Source organism: Vanacampus margaritifer, chromosome 1 (assembly GCF_051991255.1).
Source record: "Vanacampus margaritifer isolate UIUO_Vmar chromosome 1, RoL_Vmar_1.0, whole genome shotgun sequence".
NCBI lineage: Eukaryota > Metazoa > Chordata > Actinopteri > Syngnathiformes > Syngnathidae > Vanacampus > Vanacampus margaritifer.
In genome coordinates this window covers 6,555,613-6,572,616 of record NC_135432.1, presented here as the reverse complement: position 1 = coordinate 6,572,616, position 17,004 = coordinate 6,555,613, and the positions used below count along the sequence as shown (strand labels likewise).

Here is a 17,004-nt window from a genome sequence, read left to right as displayed (position 1 = left end):
TGACGGTCATTATATCAAAACAATCAAACAGCAGACCTAGCGTGGCATAATCGTAGGTATAAGAAGGCATTATGACAATGAGACTGTCTCCAGGGAGGCAACGCTCAGGCCAGAGGATGAAGCGGGTCGAGTAAGCCATCTGCCTGACTTGAGAAATAAACTTTTGTTGTCAATAAAAGCTCATTCTAAACTCATGAGCAACAGAGGAATGTTGCCAATGTACCAGCAAGGACGAAACCTACAGTAATAAAAACAACTCTCAGGGTCAGGGGATTTCACACCGCCAACTTCACAATAATAAAACACAGTAAAAATCACCGGGCCATGAAGCCTCTTCAGTTCTCAGTCCAAAGATCCAGCCACAGACACACACACACACATGCTCACGCAGGCAGCCACCACACATGTAAACACTCACCAAGCCACACCACGATGCCTTGGCCTCCACCAGTCTTTCACGCGAGGCCACAGTTTGAGTGAAGATTCAGGTTTCTTACACTTGGTTGTGAATGTTATTTATTCTGTGTGTGCTGTGAGGTACATAGTGTGAGACCAGAGTGGCTGACCTCCCACTGACCATATTTTGAGACAGGCAGAAACAAGCACAAGGATTCTAGCATGTCTCTTCTCCTTTTCAGGAACGTTTGAATTCACAGAATTTGAGTTCCGGTAAGTCCTTAACCTTCAACTTCCAAGCATGTCCTAAGTTATCGTGGAAAAAAAACTAAATGAAAAAATAAGCAAGTCAAAAAGAGATTCCACTAAATGTCAAGCAAAAAGGAGTCATTATTTGGGTAAAGCAACCAAGTTTTGTTCACTCACAACTTACCGTATATTCTCACATTCCACTCAGTATCTGTACTTGCATTAAGTTAGCTGAACTAGCATGATTACAAAGGTTTTAATGGTTACACAACCAGGTTTAAAATGGATTTAACAGTACTGACAAAGGCCGGACAGCCGAAACTGTCTGCAAGATAAGAATTGTTCTCTTTCCTGGAAAAAAGATTAGTCTAAAAAAAGAAACTTTAAACCTATTTTAAAAAGAAGACAAGATGAACACCATAGTTTATTTAAAAACTAGTCTCTGTATAGTGTATTACTTTGCTGTCTTTTTAATTAACAAAACCGTACGAAACGTAGCTAACAAGCTAGCTAAACTATTATGTTAGCTTACCTGTCTTTTTTCATTAGTCTTTGTTGCTAAACTTACATGCTGCCGTTCTTTTTGCTGATTTTTTTGGGAAATAAAATCGTCAAATCTAAACGTAATAATATTGGGAGCTCCTGCCATGTTGGGGGGTTTAGATCAGTGGATGATTTTAATGTATGTCAACTGTGGGCCTGTGAAGCCCTCTGAAACTCTTGTAGCCCTAGAGACCGAATGTCATTCAAATCAGTCAAGTTGAGACTCTTCACCACCAAATCAAATTCAAGTCTTTCATGAGTTTTCGCCAAACAAGTCACAAGTCCTAAAAACTGGCGACTCAAGTCTGACTCGAGTCAAGTCATGTCTCGAGTTGCCCATCTCATATAGATTTTACATTAGCATGCATACACTACACACAGAATAATTTGTCATGCCCACATAGCAAAGGTCCAACCATCTTTTGTCCTCTACGACTTTCACATTGAGTTTTCTTTCCTTGGAGCCAAGAGTAACAACTGTAAGATGGAAGGCTGATCCCTGTGGCCCTCTCCCAAGTGTGAGGTGACGAGAAGCCGGGTTACAGAAAGGACAGCTCCCTAAAAACAGCTGCCATCCTGTTGGATGCCACACTTCCCCTGTGGGTGTGCCGAGGTTGGTAGGATACAGACAGGAGAGCGGGCCAAGGTTGTTGCCCCATGAGGAGACTCTTAAGGAGGGAGCGCCACCTTCACCACTGGGCCTCCATCTGTCTGCAGCCGTTTGTCATTCTCCTTAACCTGACATGCGGTCTGAGAGCAGTAAACTGCCCTCATATAATCTGACTTATGATTACCCATGATATAGATAAACCTGTTAAGTGGAACATATAAAGCAGGGTCTAATCAAATTTGGGGGAGATTTGAGCAATTCATACAGTGCATGGACATGCACAGTGACGGTTGCTCAGAGGGAGAATTACAGACTGGAAACTGCCCTAAAATATCCGGCTCTCCCTTACATATAGGGTGAGAATCTCAGTCAGCCGGGAGGCACTCTGCATTAGGAGGAGCCAGTTGAGGTGGCTCAGGCATCTGGTTAGGATGCCTCCCAGATGCCTCTCTGGTGAAGTATTTTGGGCATGTCCCATTGGGAGGAGGCCCCGATGACGACCCAAGAAATGCTGGAGAGACTAAATCTCCCTGCTGGCTTGGGAATGCCTTAGGATTCCCCTGGAAGAGCTGGATGAAGTGGTTGGGGAGAAGGAAATCTGGGCTTCCCAAGTGCAAGAAAATTGATGGATGGATGGATGGATGGAAGGAAAAATAAATTACCACCTGTTCACAGTAAAGGGAAATAAAACTTGTACTCATCTATAATTGGGTTCATTTTCTGCGATCTTACCTTATACAGTGTGTCATTAAAACATGACCAAAAAAAACACACACGAAATAACAAAGGGCAACTGGAATTATTCCGTTACAGGTTGAATTCTTAACTTGTGAATTAATTATAGTATAATCATTTACATCAAAAATGCACTTACCACATTGACATACCTTTATTTGTATTTATATATGATATATAATATCAATGAAAACACAAAATATCCAGTAATAAACAATTCATGGTTTATTTATCCAATAATTATATTTTTGTACGTGTGATACTCTAGGTTTTAAACAACTGGCTGGCCAGGCAAGCAACTAGAAGACAAAATTGTCCTTCATTCTTTTCAGTGACAAACTGAAACAAATAATTAGCATTGATTGAAAATGATGTTTTTACAGCACCTCTATTTGATTTACAAACAATTGCTGCTTACACAATAATAGTTAATAGACTGGATCCACATTTTTACTGCATGCGTTTCCAGTCAAATGTGGCTTTTTCTCTGGGTCCCACATAAAACTCTGAAACAATATGGATATAGGACGGGCTGTAAATCTGTGAAGCAGGGGGGAAGGCGATACGTGATGCTTTGTGAAGCATGCCGTCTTGGAAAATGCAGTCAGTCTCGTTAGGAGAGAGCATATGTTACAGGTGGTGTGGAAGGCAGTGGAAGAGTTGGCAAGGAAGAGCGTGTGGAATCTGGTGCCAGAGTGAGAACATTGGTGCCAATGTGAAACATGAGCGGGCCATACAGCTGAACCGCCCCAGTTGAAGAGGGAATGAGATCACATGAGGGGTAAAAGAACAGTACAAGACAACTGCTGTGTCGTCGAAGCAGGAGGGATGTGGCCGGCTCATGTACTTTGACCTAATTGATCCAACTTGCTATAAACATCTAGTGGGTTATAAATATCTAGAGGGTTGTGTTCATCGTTTTGTGTCTGTATGATAAATTGCAGCCAGGCAGCCCAGATGGATGTTTGTGTCCACTTACCGGTGGCGTGCATTCAGGGCCTTGAAGGCCTTTTCTGCTGGCCCAAACACTAGTAGAGAAAAAACAAAAACCAATGAGTGTTTTTAATGAGGAAAATAGCACTGTTTAATATTGCACGTTATATAACATATAGGGCCCTATTTCTTTAGAGCGCCGCACATGTTCTTGGTGTAAAAACTGGTGCATCTTCATTATTCTGTCGGGGTAAGTCTAGTTTTAAAGGGATACTTGACTCATTTAGCCATTTTCAGCAATAAGCAGTTCATATTTTGTCTATAATTAATTTGACAATTTCATTATTTTTCATGTCTAATTAATACATTCAAAAACACATTTTGTCACTTGCCTGTCGACTGAAAATGACATCACGTGTGTGGGAACACAATTGGGTAACAACCAATCATGGCTCAGCTTGCAAATGTCCAGACTCAGAAAACAGGTAACGCGTGATTGGTCTTTACCTGAGCACCTGTGATGTCATTTTCAGTCGACAGCAAGTGAAAAATGTGTTTTTTAAGGTATTAATTGCACATGAAAAATAATGAAACTATTAAATTAATGATAGACAAAATATTAACTTATTATTGCTGAAAATAGCCAAATGAGTCAAGCATCCCTTTAATGTTTGGGAATTTGTCAGACCACCTGAAAATTAGTTGACAGAAAGTAGACTGGAATTGAGTCCAGCTAAAAGCAGACTAAGTTGTGGCGCAGATGAGCTTAGTTCACAGTTACCATACAGCACTCATATCGCAAATATTTGCTTGCAAATCAAAGCAAAAAACAAAAAAGTGTCTTTTTCTCTGGGTCTCACATAAAACTCTGAAACAATATGGATATAGGATAGTCTGTAAATCGGTGAATCAGCAGGGAAAGGAGACACGTGATGGCTTGTGAAGCATGCAGCATGCAAAAATAAATAAAAATACAAAAAAATCGCCCAAACTTGTACCTCCAAAAACGCATGAGTTGAGTCACTCGTATCTCAAGGCACCACAGTAGTTAATCTTTCCAATTTTAAGAAAGAATAGCATCTGTGCCTTTTAAACATTTCCCATATTATGTCCTCTTCCCAATCTTGTTTTTGCTCATCTGTTGTCGAAACTGAGCCGCAGTTACTGGAAGTATAATTTCCCCCTCCCTAAATAGCGGTAGTGGGGGCAGGGGTGGGATAATGTTTGGTCTTGGGTGTGTTTAGGGGTGATTTTTTTTCTTTTTTATTTAAGAGGTGAGCTGAGGAGTGTCTTCAATATACCACATCCTCCTTTCTGATTCAAGAAAACACACACCATTCCAGGACAACACCCCCCGCCCCGCCCGCTGCCTGCTATCCCCCCATGCTCGACCAGGGACTTTCCAGAACTGCTCTGCCCAGTTGGGAGAGGCACAGTCAGGCTACTGCGACGCATGTAGAACTAACACAACCTGAGTGAGAGCATGTGCTTATATGTACGCTGAATGAAAGAAGCAACTATAAGCCGAGAGAAAAAAAAGTTGATTCAAAGTCAAAAACTGATCAAATAAGTCCCTCCCAAGAGCTGAGAAGCGGCTCAAAAGTACTAATTGGCTCTGTGAAATGGAAGTGCATTAAAAGTCTTTAAGTGGCTAGTGTGACTCAGCAATACAGGTGAGATCATAAGTCCACACTTCCTTATTAGAGAACATGAGGTGTCTTAGAAAAAAAAAAAAATTTAAATGTGTAAAATTCATCAATTACAGCACTGACAGCTGGAAATCACATCATCATTATGAGCAGTGAAGTAGAGCACCAGTAGTTCTGAATTTAGAAGATATTTAGTCCCATTAATACAAGCTTTTAACTGAAATGTGCCTTCAAACATTTATTTTCAAACAGTAACAATAAAGTGTTAGTTAATTTCAAAGACATTTAATGAAGTAGACAAAATGTTTGAAAATGTCAGCCATACGTCACCTTGGAAAGATTACCTGATGCTAAAACAGCCACATGGGAAAGTACCTATTTCTAAAAAGAGCTGTGACTAAATGGAAGTGGCCACAATGTAAACACGTCATAACGATTCCTGACCATCTCCCATTTTAACTTGCTGTCCTCATCCTGGTGGTGATAAATCCCGTAGCGTAGTGCTGCCCCCATGAAGCAAGCAAATTCACAGTATGTTTTCTGAATTTAGAGCACAAAGACCAAACAAAAGCCACAGACCACGAGCTTCCCGCTCACGAGCAGGTGAAGGGGGCAATCAGACACTTCCGAGCTGAAAAAAGGGGCTCAAAGATACCAAGTCAGCCTCCCTTGCGCTGCCCTGACCCAACACCAACAGGGGAGGCTTTGTTTTACGAAGACATTCAGAACATTCAGCATCACTGACATTACTCTTATCTCAAACACTGACTGACAAACACCTGACAAATGCACTTTCTACTTACTAACCAAAACACACGGGAACACATGCTCTGTTCCTTTTATAGGACATTTAGTTCATGTACATGGAGCTGCGGGTGTCACACAACTAAGAGGTTCATATCATTCCGGCACTTTCAGTCGAGTGTGACTGGACAAAGGAGGTCAGCATGATAGCATCATCCTGGAAAGACCTGACGAAAACATCGCCACGAGAGACGCGAGCCGTAAACAAGACGCACCCGCATTGGCACGGAAACATCGACTGTGGTGCTGGCTGCTTTCTCACTCGCACACACACATATTATACAATTGACTATGAAAGGACATCAGGCTCATAACTCAGTTCCCCTGAGGCATAGGAGGCCCAGTCACTGTCAGGCGAAAAAACAAAACAAAGAGATGGAGAAATACCGCAAAATAAAGGCAGGAGAGGAGACAGCTGCAGCGTGATTAGAATAAACGGAGAGAGATGAAGGCAAGCGGCAACAGAGGCTACTACCTGGCTTCTCTAATATAGTCAGGATTTTTTTTTTTCCTTTTCTTCCCAGACTGAGGGGACGACTGGATTGGGTGATTTTCTAATAACCAGCGGCCTGGGGTTATTGTGTTGCAGGGTTGTGTGTATGTGGATGTATATCGGGGTGGGTGCGCTGCGATGAAGCACTGATCTGCAAAAGACGGGACTTGAGCACAAAAGATCACATTTTACACGTTTTTATGATGCCTAAATGGTGGGGACTAAACATTCTGTCCGCCAATCATTCGTCTTTTCTGCACAAACTTTCAATTGTGGTTGATTCTATGAAAATACAGTAAGCACACACTTTAGTCATTATTGACTACGTTTACATGCAGTCAACAGCCCTTTCAAAACCCCAATATCGACAATACCGTACTGCCACGTAAACACATGCAAAAACCTTAATAAGGTTAGTGTTACCCCTTTTCTAACCCGAATACTGTAGTTGGTCATATAAATCTGGTTGGAACGCCTCAATTGATTAGTGTTCTATGTACGCTCTAGTCGCAAATAATCTTGGTCTTTTGTGTACAGGAACTACTTGTATGTGCGACGGCCGTCATACCTTGCCACTCGCTAAACGAACCTAACTTGAATGCAGTTATTTATTTTTCACGTTATTTTATTTTCTGTCTCTGTAATAGTAACACATATATGCGCATTTGGTAAGCAAACCACCGGAAATACACAACCAGAGATGAACAAACATGACGACGCAGAAAACAACCACGTTTTTGGAGCGAGGACGAAACCGGCTACTTTATTTTTTTTTTAAATGTATTTATTTTTTTATTTTTCCTGGAGCGCTCAGTATTGTTCATTCGGTAATTTTACCGATTTCACATGTCATCATTGCTCTTTTTTTTTTTTTTTTGTATGTGGGTGAGTATGTGTATGTAACCTATTAAAAAATCCCATACCGTTCACCTAAACCGAACACTTCCAGCCAGAGTCGTGAGGCCGCCAGGAGACCCGAGGAAGGACCAAAGCTACCGGCTATTTTATGATTACTTTATGTCTTTTATTCACCGTAGAAAGTTAAACGTATAAATGACGTCTATTTACTTACGTTTCGATCGGAATTTGTATGCAAGAGTAAGTCTGTCCATACATGCATGAAAACGGGTTGTCCCGAATGTTTCAGAAACTGTCCGTCCGTCCGTCCGTCCGTCTTCTTCCGCTTATCCGGGGTCGGGTCGCGGGGGCAGCAGCTTTAGCAGGGAAGCCCAGACTTCCCTCTCCCCAGCCACTTCAGCCAGCTCATCCGACGGGACCCCAAGGCGTTCCCAGGACAGCCGAGAGACATAGTCTCTCCAGCGTGTCCTGGGTCGTCCCCGGGGCCTCCTGCCGGTAGGACATGCCCGGAACACCTCCCCAGGGAGGCATCCAGGAGGCATCCGAACCAGATGCCCGAGCCACCTCAACTGGTTCCTCTCAACGTGGAGGAGCAGCGTCCCCTCTCGGATGACCGAGCTTCTCACCCTATCTAAAAGGGAGAGCCCGGCTACCCTGCGGAGGAAACTCATTTCGGCCGCAGGGTAGCCACAGCTCGTGACCATAGGTGAGGGTAGGAACGTAGATCGACCGATAAATCGAGAGCTTTGCCTTTCGGCTCAGCTCCTTCTTCACCACAACGGACCGATACAGCGTCCGCATCACTGCAGACGCTTTAACATTACAGTTTCAGAAAGTGTAATGTTAAAATAATCATGATGTGTTAACTTCAGATTGTATGTAAATGTAAAATGGTGCTGTGAAATTGCAGCAACTATGACTGCAGTTACGCAAAATAATATGTACGTGTGCTGGTTGTGTGGGAATTAGTATGCAAATTTCACCACAGTATAGCTTAATACATCAAAAGGTGACTGAAAGATGAATGTTGAGGTGAAAGAATAACATAAGAAACTAAATACATTCTAAAATCAAAACACACAAAAAGCACAACACAGAACAGCAAAGGAAAAAAAAAACAAATACACTGTCACAAATTTCTGTAAAATCTACAGTTGTCTTTGTTTGTCCTGTGATTGGCTGGCAACCAGTTCAGGGTGTAACCCCGCCTACTGCCCAAAGCCAGCTGGGATAGGCTCCAGCACCTCAGTGACCCTTCTGAGGAATAAGCAGTTAAGAAAATGAATGGATGGATTTAACAACAACATACTGTATTATTTATTTATGTAAATTAGAATACAATTAACAGTTGTGAACTAGATTACAGTGAATTGCTTTTTTTTTTTTTTTAAGTAAATACAGTAAGTAACTGGAATTTACATACAGCAAATACCCCCCCCCCCCCAAAAAAAAAAGACAGTTATGTACTGTAATTGATTTTCACAGTAATTAAATGAGATTTCACAAGAATTATCTGGCAACTTTTTGGGCAGTTAATTCTTGTAAATTCTACAGTCAATTCGTTACAGTGTACAAAAAAAAACATGGGTTGTGTAATATCCCTGAATAAAATGGCTCATGCTAAAAAAAAAAGTATGATTCACTGAATGAAATGTTTGCCCTCTGCAAAACATAATTTGCACACAAAGCACAAGTCAGCAAATAAGATAAACATTCTCATGTGGGTTTAACGCCACATGTGAAGAGTTACTCTGCACTTGAATGAACTCAATTGTCAGTTTTTTACAGTATTCCAAATCATCTTAGACATTTATAGGTCAATGTTTATTTATAGCACATTTAAATACAGTAACACTGCCCAAAGTGTTTCAAGGCATTTACGACCAATAGAGATCACTTTGCTGAGAATATTTTAATTAAATTACAGATTTAGAAATAGAATTGCTTCAGATGTCACATTTGAATACTTTATTCTCTCATGTGTTTCACTGTCTTAAGTCATCTCGAATCTTTGTTTTCAGTGTGACTAATATTTGAAGCATGCCATGACTACTACACTCCATTGTAAGTCTTAATTCCAAATAAGACATCTACAGCTTAACCAAATGTATCGGTAAAATCCTCCTAAGGGTCAACTCAGATCTGTGGAATAAATGTCATTCCGAAAACTACTGTATGATTGAACCAATTTCAAAACTTCTGTACAATCAATCATTCTTTCTTTCTAGGCACAACCCACAACACTGAAAAGCTAATGCAAATGAAATGTTTGTAAACTCAAAATGGTTGTTACAACTTTGGCCCGCCAGTCATTAAAAAGTGGACGTGATGGCATCGGCCAGGGCAACAAGGCACTGCATCTTATCCTGCCATGAAAGGAGACGGCCGACTCAGCAGGTCGTTGCAGCACCTACTTGTTGACTCACGTGGTTGACTTTCATGATGAGAATTCAAGAGCGACCGAGTGAGTCAAATGCAAAGAAAAAAATGTGTGAGGCAGTGAGAGAAAAGAAAGACGGTGGCGCTGCTGATGAGAAGGATCAAATGACCATTAGGTCATGCATCTCCCCTGGGAGCGGGTGGACCAGCAGGGTCAGCAGAACCCGCACCTGCAAGGGTGAGAACTACTGCTGACACCATTATTCTGCTTGAGAGTTACATGATATGGACAAAAGTATTGGGACACCTGCCATACAAGACGTGAACGGGAAGAAACAAAGTGGAAGAAAATTGGGTCATCCATTCACTCTAAACAATATTTGTACTGTCCGAGATCACTAATGTCTCAGTGCAAGTGTGTTTGATTGGGTTGAGGTCAGGATCATCAAGTTGTTCTAAACCAAAACCATCCCGTGCATAAAATGAACCTTGCTTTTTGCAATGGGAAACAGTTAAGATTGAACAGACGAGCAGTTTCCCCCAGACTTGTCAAAAATATCTTGATATGCTGAGGAATAATAATTCAACAGATCCAGTCCAACCCTGACAGAATGATTGATTATTTCATGATACTGTACATCCAAAAATAGTCCAAGGATCCCGAATCCTAGCATCTTTTAACAGCCACGTGTCATGTTCAATTCAAACATTTGTGTGGGCTGTCTTCATGTAAATGAGCCAGAGCTTATACCGCCCTCGACAAAAACATGGCTTTGCATTAAAATGATCGAATAATATATAAAACCATGGGTGACATTAATATTGATATGATATTCCTATTTAGCCAATTATTTGAAACCTTTTTTTTTTTTTTGTTAAAAACCAAAAATGTAACAATAGTATTACTACTTGGCCTTTATACCGTTGATGATAATGTACTGCCAGATCACCTTGAAATGTGTATTGGTATTAAAGGCTTAGAGATTTCCTGTTTTTGGTCTTATTGCTCAGAGGAGACACACCAGGTAATTCATGGCATTGGCACCATTGAGTATTGTAATGTTGAATGCAGCACTTTATAGTTTATTATCTATATGCAGCCACTAGATGGCATATCTAAATATGACAGTAACTTTGACTGTTAGTCTGACTGCGACAGAAAAATAGAAGTGAGGAGGTACTAGGGCATTTTTTGTTTGGGGTCCGGTACTGTGAGATACCCTACCCATGGAAATGAGAGTGTCTAACTGTATAAATGTTTAAATCCCGACTGGTCTTATTTCTTTGTACTTGCATTTGGTTAAATCAAATTTAGTCACCCGAACTCTGCTCATCCCTTGACATCTGGATTTTGGCTTGTTTTACTGACGCTACTCGTCTCTCTTCCTTTCCCTCTCGTGCTCGGAGGGTAACGATGAGTGAAGAAAGGTCCCAGGTATTGGGAAAGATTCTGCATTGACTGATGAGGAAAGAACCCAAGGAGGACCATTTCCCATGCTGTTTAAACTAAAACTAAAACTGTTTAAACTAAAACTGAATAGCAATTATTTGTCATATCACACAATTAGTGTTGCCCACTTGGCATCCACTGCAGCCTGGACTATACTGGAAGGCGAATCCCGCTATCTATGTTCCCTTTCTCAGGGTTTCTTCCTTTTTTCCTCTAATGGGTTTTTCTGGGAGATTTCCCTTGCCGGAATAGTGAGTTTTAGACCAGGTGATGTCGTCGATCTCTTTAAACTGTGGGTCTGTGAAGCCCTTTGAGACACTTTTGCGACAAAGTGATTTTAAAAATACACTTGACCGGATTTGACTTGATGACCAGTGCTAGAGCTTTACTTTGAAGGTAAAGTCATCCGTGGTCCATATCGATGGGCAAACTCTTCAGGAACCCCAATATTTGTGTAAAAACAACTTACGTCTCTTTTCCATTATGTGTCCCCTTTTAAGTGGTTCACAAGTAACAGAAGAGGAAAGGAGGGTATTGCTGAGTGTGTCAGTGCGTTGTGTGTATTCAGAATTTCAGTGACAGCGTGCACACACTGAGCGTGCCTGAGTTAAGTGTCCATCTGTGTGTGACTAAGGCTGGACACAGTAAACTGTGAGTATGCATGTGTTTTTGTAGAGATCACAAGCAGAACTCGGTGCTGCTGTGTCAGTTATGTGTTCATTTCCTCCAAAAGGCCAGTAAGAACCACTGATGTGGTCATCACTAGCCAAGCTCCACCTTACTGTAACAAATCAGGAAAAACAACACACGCCTCGCCAGCCGCCTCCTGACAACTCAGGCCTGCGTGTGTGAGGACGTCGGTCCGATCAAACGTTTCAATTTAAAGGGAGACGGCGTAGCAGTATTCCAGGAAGCGACACTGCTCAGTCCAGGAAGCAGTTTGGCTTGAGACGTGGGGTCAACAGTGCAGTTACACCTGGATAAGGACTCTGTCAGCATAACCCAGAATCTACATCCTTACAAAAATAAATCGGCAAATCTCCTCATGACACATCTAATACAATTTCAGTGAGAAATGATGTGGCTCTCACAAGCAACTCTGAAGGTTAAACATGCTTGATTAATTACCCGACACTCACAAAAACTCTTAGACTGCGTTGAATTGGGATAATTTGATCTCAAGTGGTCAAAAATCCCCAAACCAGCACTGTTTTGACTTCATGGTTTCTCCCAGTTGACCTGAATGCATAGCAACTAAAAACAAACAAAGGCAATGTGCTGCATCATAGTGTGAAGCAATTCAAAAAGTCAGGTTACCTTATTTACTGTAGTTACATGATTGCAGCTAATAATAAGAAACAACTGCATTATAATGCAGTAAATTTGCACTACTAGCAACTCCAACCACAGTAACAAATTTAATGTTGACGTCATACGTTGCAATCCCATCTGAGCTTCATCATCTCTTTCAAGAAAAAAATGTTTCATACAGCTTTTGCCTTGTGTCGGTGGACTTTATCTTTTACATTGGTGTGCCATTTGCTCCCAATTTCTGTGCCCCATCTTGTCACATGTGCCTCTTTGTGCATTTTTTTTTTTTAAACATTCAGCAACTTTCTTACTGTATTTCTGTCTAATTACCTGTTTCCCCCTTTGGCTTGCCCCAGACCCCTTCAGCAGAAGTTGTAGCAGCTCTCTCTGTAGAATTTTCAAAGCCATATGGGCAGGATGAGACAGCTCACCGTTTCTCCAGAGAGTGGCACCACTTGCACGAAGTCCAGTTTTCCACAGCTCCGAGAAGATACAATCTCCCTGGGACATGGGACATGTCTTCCTGGATTCGTTAGATTAATCCTGGAGGACCAGCTAGCTAAGGATACTCAAGTATGAATTATATATAAATTTTCTTTTTATTGTGTGATAATTTTCATGATTAACTGTTCAATAGGGGGTAAGTGAGTGAGCAGTTGTGTTGTGGGCGATCTCTTGGTCAAGCAAAAGGAGACCTGCTGTTAGCTTTCCCTTTCAGACTTTCCCTTTCACCCTTCCATTTCCTCACCCTCCCTCCTCCCCTAATTAGCATTGCCATCAGTGTATATGATGTACTACCCACTGTATGGGTTTGTTCTTGTCACGTCATGACAGGGCCTACATTGACTCAATATTCGGGTTAAGGTCCGAATTCCGGTTTCTGAAACAATCGAAGTAACACGTTTACATGCGTGGCGGACAGAGCTACTCCCGTTTACATGCTAATTTGTGCTCGATTGGAATACCCCGGTCGGACCACGAAGCACAAATGTAATTACGTAAAAAACATCATTTTTGCTTTTAACTTACTATAAGTTCAATAAAAGACATATTTATGTCACTCGTCATGCTAAATAAAGCTTCAGAAGTGTGGTTCTTTGCTGCGGGCGTCATGTTTGTTGACATTGAGTATTTCCGATGGGTTATACGCCAGAAGCACGGACTTATACAGTTGTATTTATTGTATGTGTATATAGGCACAAACGGTGGCGTTTTCGCCGTAGAGACAGAAAATAACGTGGAAACTGAGCGTAGAAATCAATGTATTCAAGGAAGGGTCCTTTAGCGAGTAGGACGGCGCTGCGCATACAAGTCGTTACTACAAAGACCAAGATTCCTTGCGAATACAAACAAGCGAAGAAGAGGAAAAAGAGACGAAGAAGAGGTTGTGAGCATGTGCACAACGAAAAGCAATGATTCGAGGTATTCCGATATGCGTTTATATGAACCAGTATTCCGGTTATGAGAGGGGTAACCCAAGGGGCTTATTCGGGTTTTTAGAAACCCGAATAAGAGCATATTCGGGTTATTGCGCGTGTTTCCATGGCCTTTCAAAACACCGAATATTGCCAATATTCGGGTTTTTAAAGAGTTACTGCCTGCATGTAAATGTAGTCATTGTTAAGCAGCCCATGGGAGTCATTTGTTGATATCAGCGAGAGAAGTGTTGCTATGATCATGTTTTGTGTAGCAGCAATGTTTTGAACTGTAAAAAAATATTTTTATTGGATATATGTACTGTATAAACAAAGTATGTGAAATTTAGATTATTTTTATTTTTTTTCAATTCGTCATCAGTGCTGCTTTTGTGTTTGTTTCTACTTTGTTGGTTGTTTTTATTATAATAATAATAATAATAATAATAATAATAATAATAATAATAATAATACATCGGATTTATATTGCACTTTTCTATCGAATTAGACACTCAAAGACGCTTTACAATGGAACGGATACATTATTCATGCACGCACACAGCCACACTGTGGTGGCGGTAAGCTATTTAAGTAGCCACAGCTGCCCTGGGGCAGGCTGACGGAAGCAAGGCTGCCAGTGTGCGCCTACGGCCCCTCCAACCACCGCCAAACATTCACACCTTCCATACACCATTGTGGGTAGCACTTTATATGATCAAGACAAGTCTATATGAATATTGCTGGTTTGACAATATCTATCTATCGATTGACCGACCGATCGACCGACCCACCCACTCAACCAACCGACCGACCTACCTACCCATCCCTCCCTCCCTCCACATGGTAGCTACGTGGTATCGTGTCTATGATGTGAATAAGAGTTTAAATAATGGGCAAAATATGTTTCATATACAGAAACCCCTCCAAAAGCAGTCTATAATGGAGCATATGTGTGTGATTTTGTGTGTAGCAAGCAGTGTTCCTTAATAGGTGAACTCACTGTATGATATGAAATTCCAACAAGGTGGAGATAAATATGCCGGGACCTGTACCTCGTGTCTCTTTCTTTCTGCTGTCCTACTACACATTGTGGTCCTTTCATGTGCAAAGCAGAGCGAGTCAATTGACATGCTAATGAGACAAGAGCATCTTCAGAGTTCCTGGAGGCATTTTGCTGCACACGTAATATACACACACACACTCACTCACATTGGGAAAATGTATACAAGGACTTGGATGTCTGAATGCAGATTCGCCTCACTACTACCGTACATATCATGCAAGTGCTGTGGAGACCCCTGACTCGGAAAAGCCGAAAGTCACCCTTCATACTTCATAGATCATTTCCAACGAATTTGTGTCATGTAAACTCTGATATTGTGGTCATTAGAATCTGCTCTGTGAATGTGTGTTTTGATGTTGTAACTTTACAAAGCCAATCACACTGAAATGTCGCGTCAACAAGACATTCATATGGCATTGGCTGAATTCAAAAAGTGCAGCAGCTGTACATGTTAGGAGACGATGCCTCATTATAAAGGCCATGCACTGTATGTGCTAACATAGAAGACAAATATTCAATGTGAACTAGTTAACAAAGAACAGTGACACAAGCTTTTGCAGCCAATGTTACTATTGGTGTACATATAAGTGGAGTCACTCGTATTATTATTATGTTATATTATTAGATTCTTTTTTGGCTCTCGACGGAGGAAGACCGTTTTTACTCTGATCCCTCCCACCCCTTATGTTTCCTGCTTTCAGGCTTTATCCAGTGCTGTCTTGTCTAGAGAGACTATCACCCGAACTATTATCACAACCATTATCCTCCAAAATCGAATTAAGGAATTACTCAACTCAAAGGAATTGACAAAGTACTGTATTGTCGGTGAGTAGATCAGGAAAAGAGGACCCTGCTTGTTCAGACAGAACGTTTGCGGCCGGGTTTATGATAGATTTGTGAAATAAGTGGATGATTGTATGCCTGTCCGTCCTTTCTCTCAAAGATGTTGAAGACGCATACAAAATTGGAATCTGATAAGTATTCAGCTGTTTGGAGTTGACAGGTTCCCAATTTATCACAAAGTTCGGATTACGCTGCCAACTGTGACAGAAGGTTTGCGTTGTGCGGTCAACACTTAGACGTAAGCTCAATCGCAGACTGTATATAATTCCTGAGTTCCTTCGCAGGATGGAAAAACAGCGTGAAATAGATGACGGTGCACCTCAAAGAAATGACCACAAACTCATTCTGAGACTTAAGGCTGACTGAAATTGAAGTCAGCCTGACCTAAAAGCATCTGTTGTTTGCCGAGGCCTAGGCCTTGGCCCCTACACCCTTTTCTTGATGTTTTTGTGGCCAGGGGCTTCAGACCCTACCACCTATACCCTTTAACTCTCCTGTGCTTCAGAACACTGTCAGGATTTACGAGGACATCTCCACAACATCGAGACAAAGTGTTTTTGCAAAGCAGACTTACGCACACAGAGACACTTCACACAGTGCATTTACACAACTTTGTATCATTGCCTTCCGTTGACTATCCGTTCCCATTCCTTCCTGTTCCAGTGCAGCTACCTGGGAGGTGGCAGTGGCACTCGATAAATTCAGAGTGGGACCAAGTAGACCCAGTTTTAGAGTAATATTTATACTTGGAAGAGAGTAAAATAAAGAATTGAAAAAAAAAAAGTCATGCAAGGGTTGAGGAACGAACTCATGACCTTCCGCTTGGGAGACAGTCAATCTACTCCCTGAGCAACGCAGCTCTTGGTGTGTGTTAGTATATCGCTCGTGTCAGCTGGAATCCTCGTAACTCCAAGAGACCAAAAACTATGTGTTTGGTTTCTTGGATATAAGCAAACAGTAGTTATGGGGAATAACTCAAGTGGTAGTGTGGCAGTCTCGCAATTCTGAATTTTACTCTCTTTTCCAAGTGTAAATATTACTCTAAAACTGAGTCTGTTTGGTCCTATTATAAATAGGGTCAAATTTACTCTACAGAATTTGCTGTGTCCTTTTTGGCTGCAAACACCTGCTCAGTGGACCTGGGCTGAAACCTTCCCTGCCCAATACTCACCCTACCTCACTTTCACATGTGCTAAATTGCTATGCATTGTGTATTCACATGTGCCTGTTTGCTGAGGTTTTTTTTTTTCAAATCCATACTCTGCTCCCCTTA

General features: G+C 41.4%; 1 long non-coding RNA gene across 4 annotated transcripts in view; it reads right to left on the bottom strand.

Moving 5' to 3' along the window:
- LOC144057812 (uncharacterized) overlaps positions 1-17,004 on the bottom strand; it is a 243,209-nt gene that overhangs the window by 119,286 nt on the left and 106,919 nt on the right. For 2 of the 4 annotated variants that reach the window (XR_013295329.1, XR_013295330.1), the window contains exon 4: positions 3,513-3,561. The exons of 1 other annotated variant lie outside the window; for it this stretch is intronic. This is a non-coding gene — a long non-coding RNA (uncharacterized LOC144057812). Of the gene's footprint in view, positions 1-2,735; positions 3,562-17,004 lie in introns of those variants that run through there. One more of the 4 variants, XR_013295328.1, reaches the window with a different exon arrangement.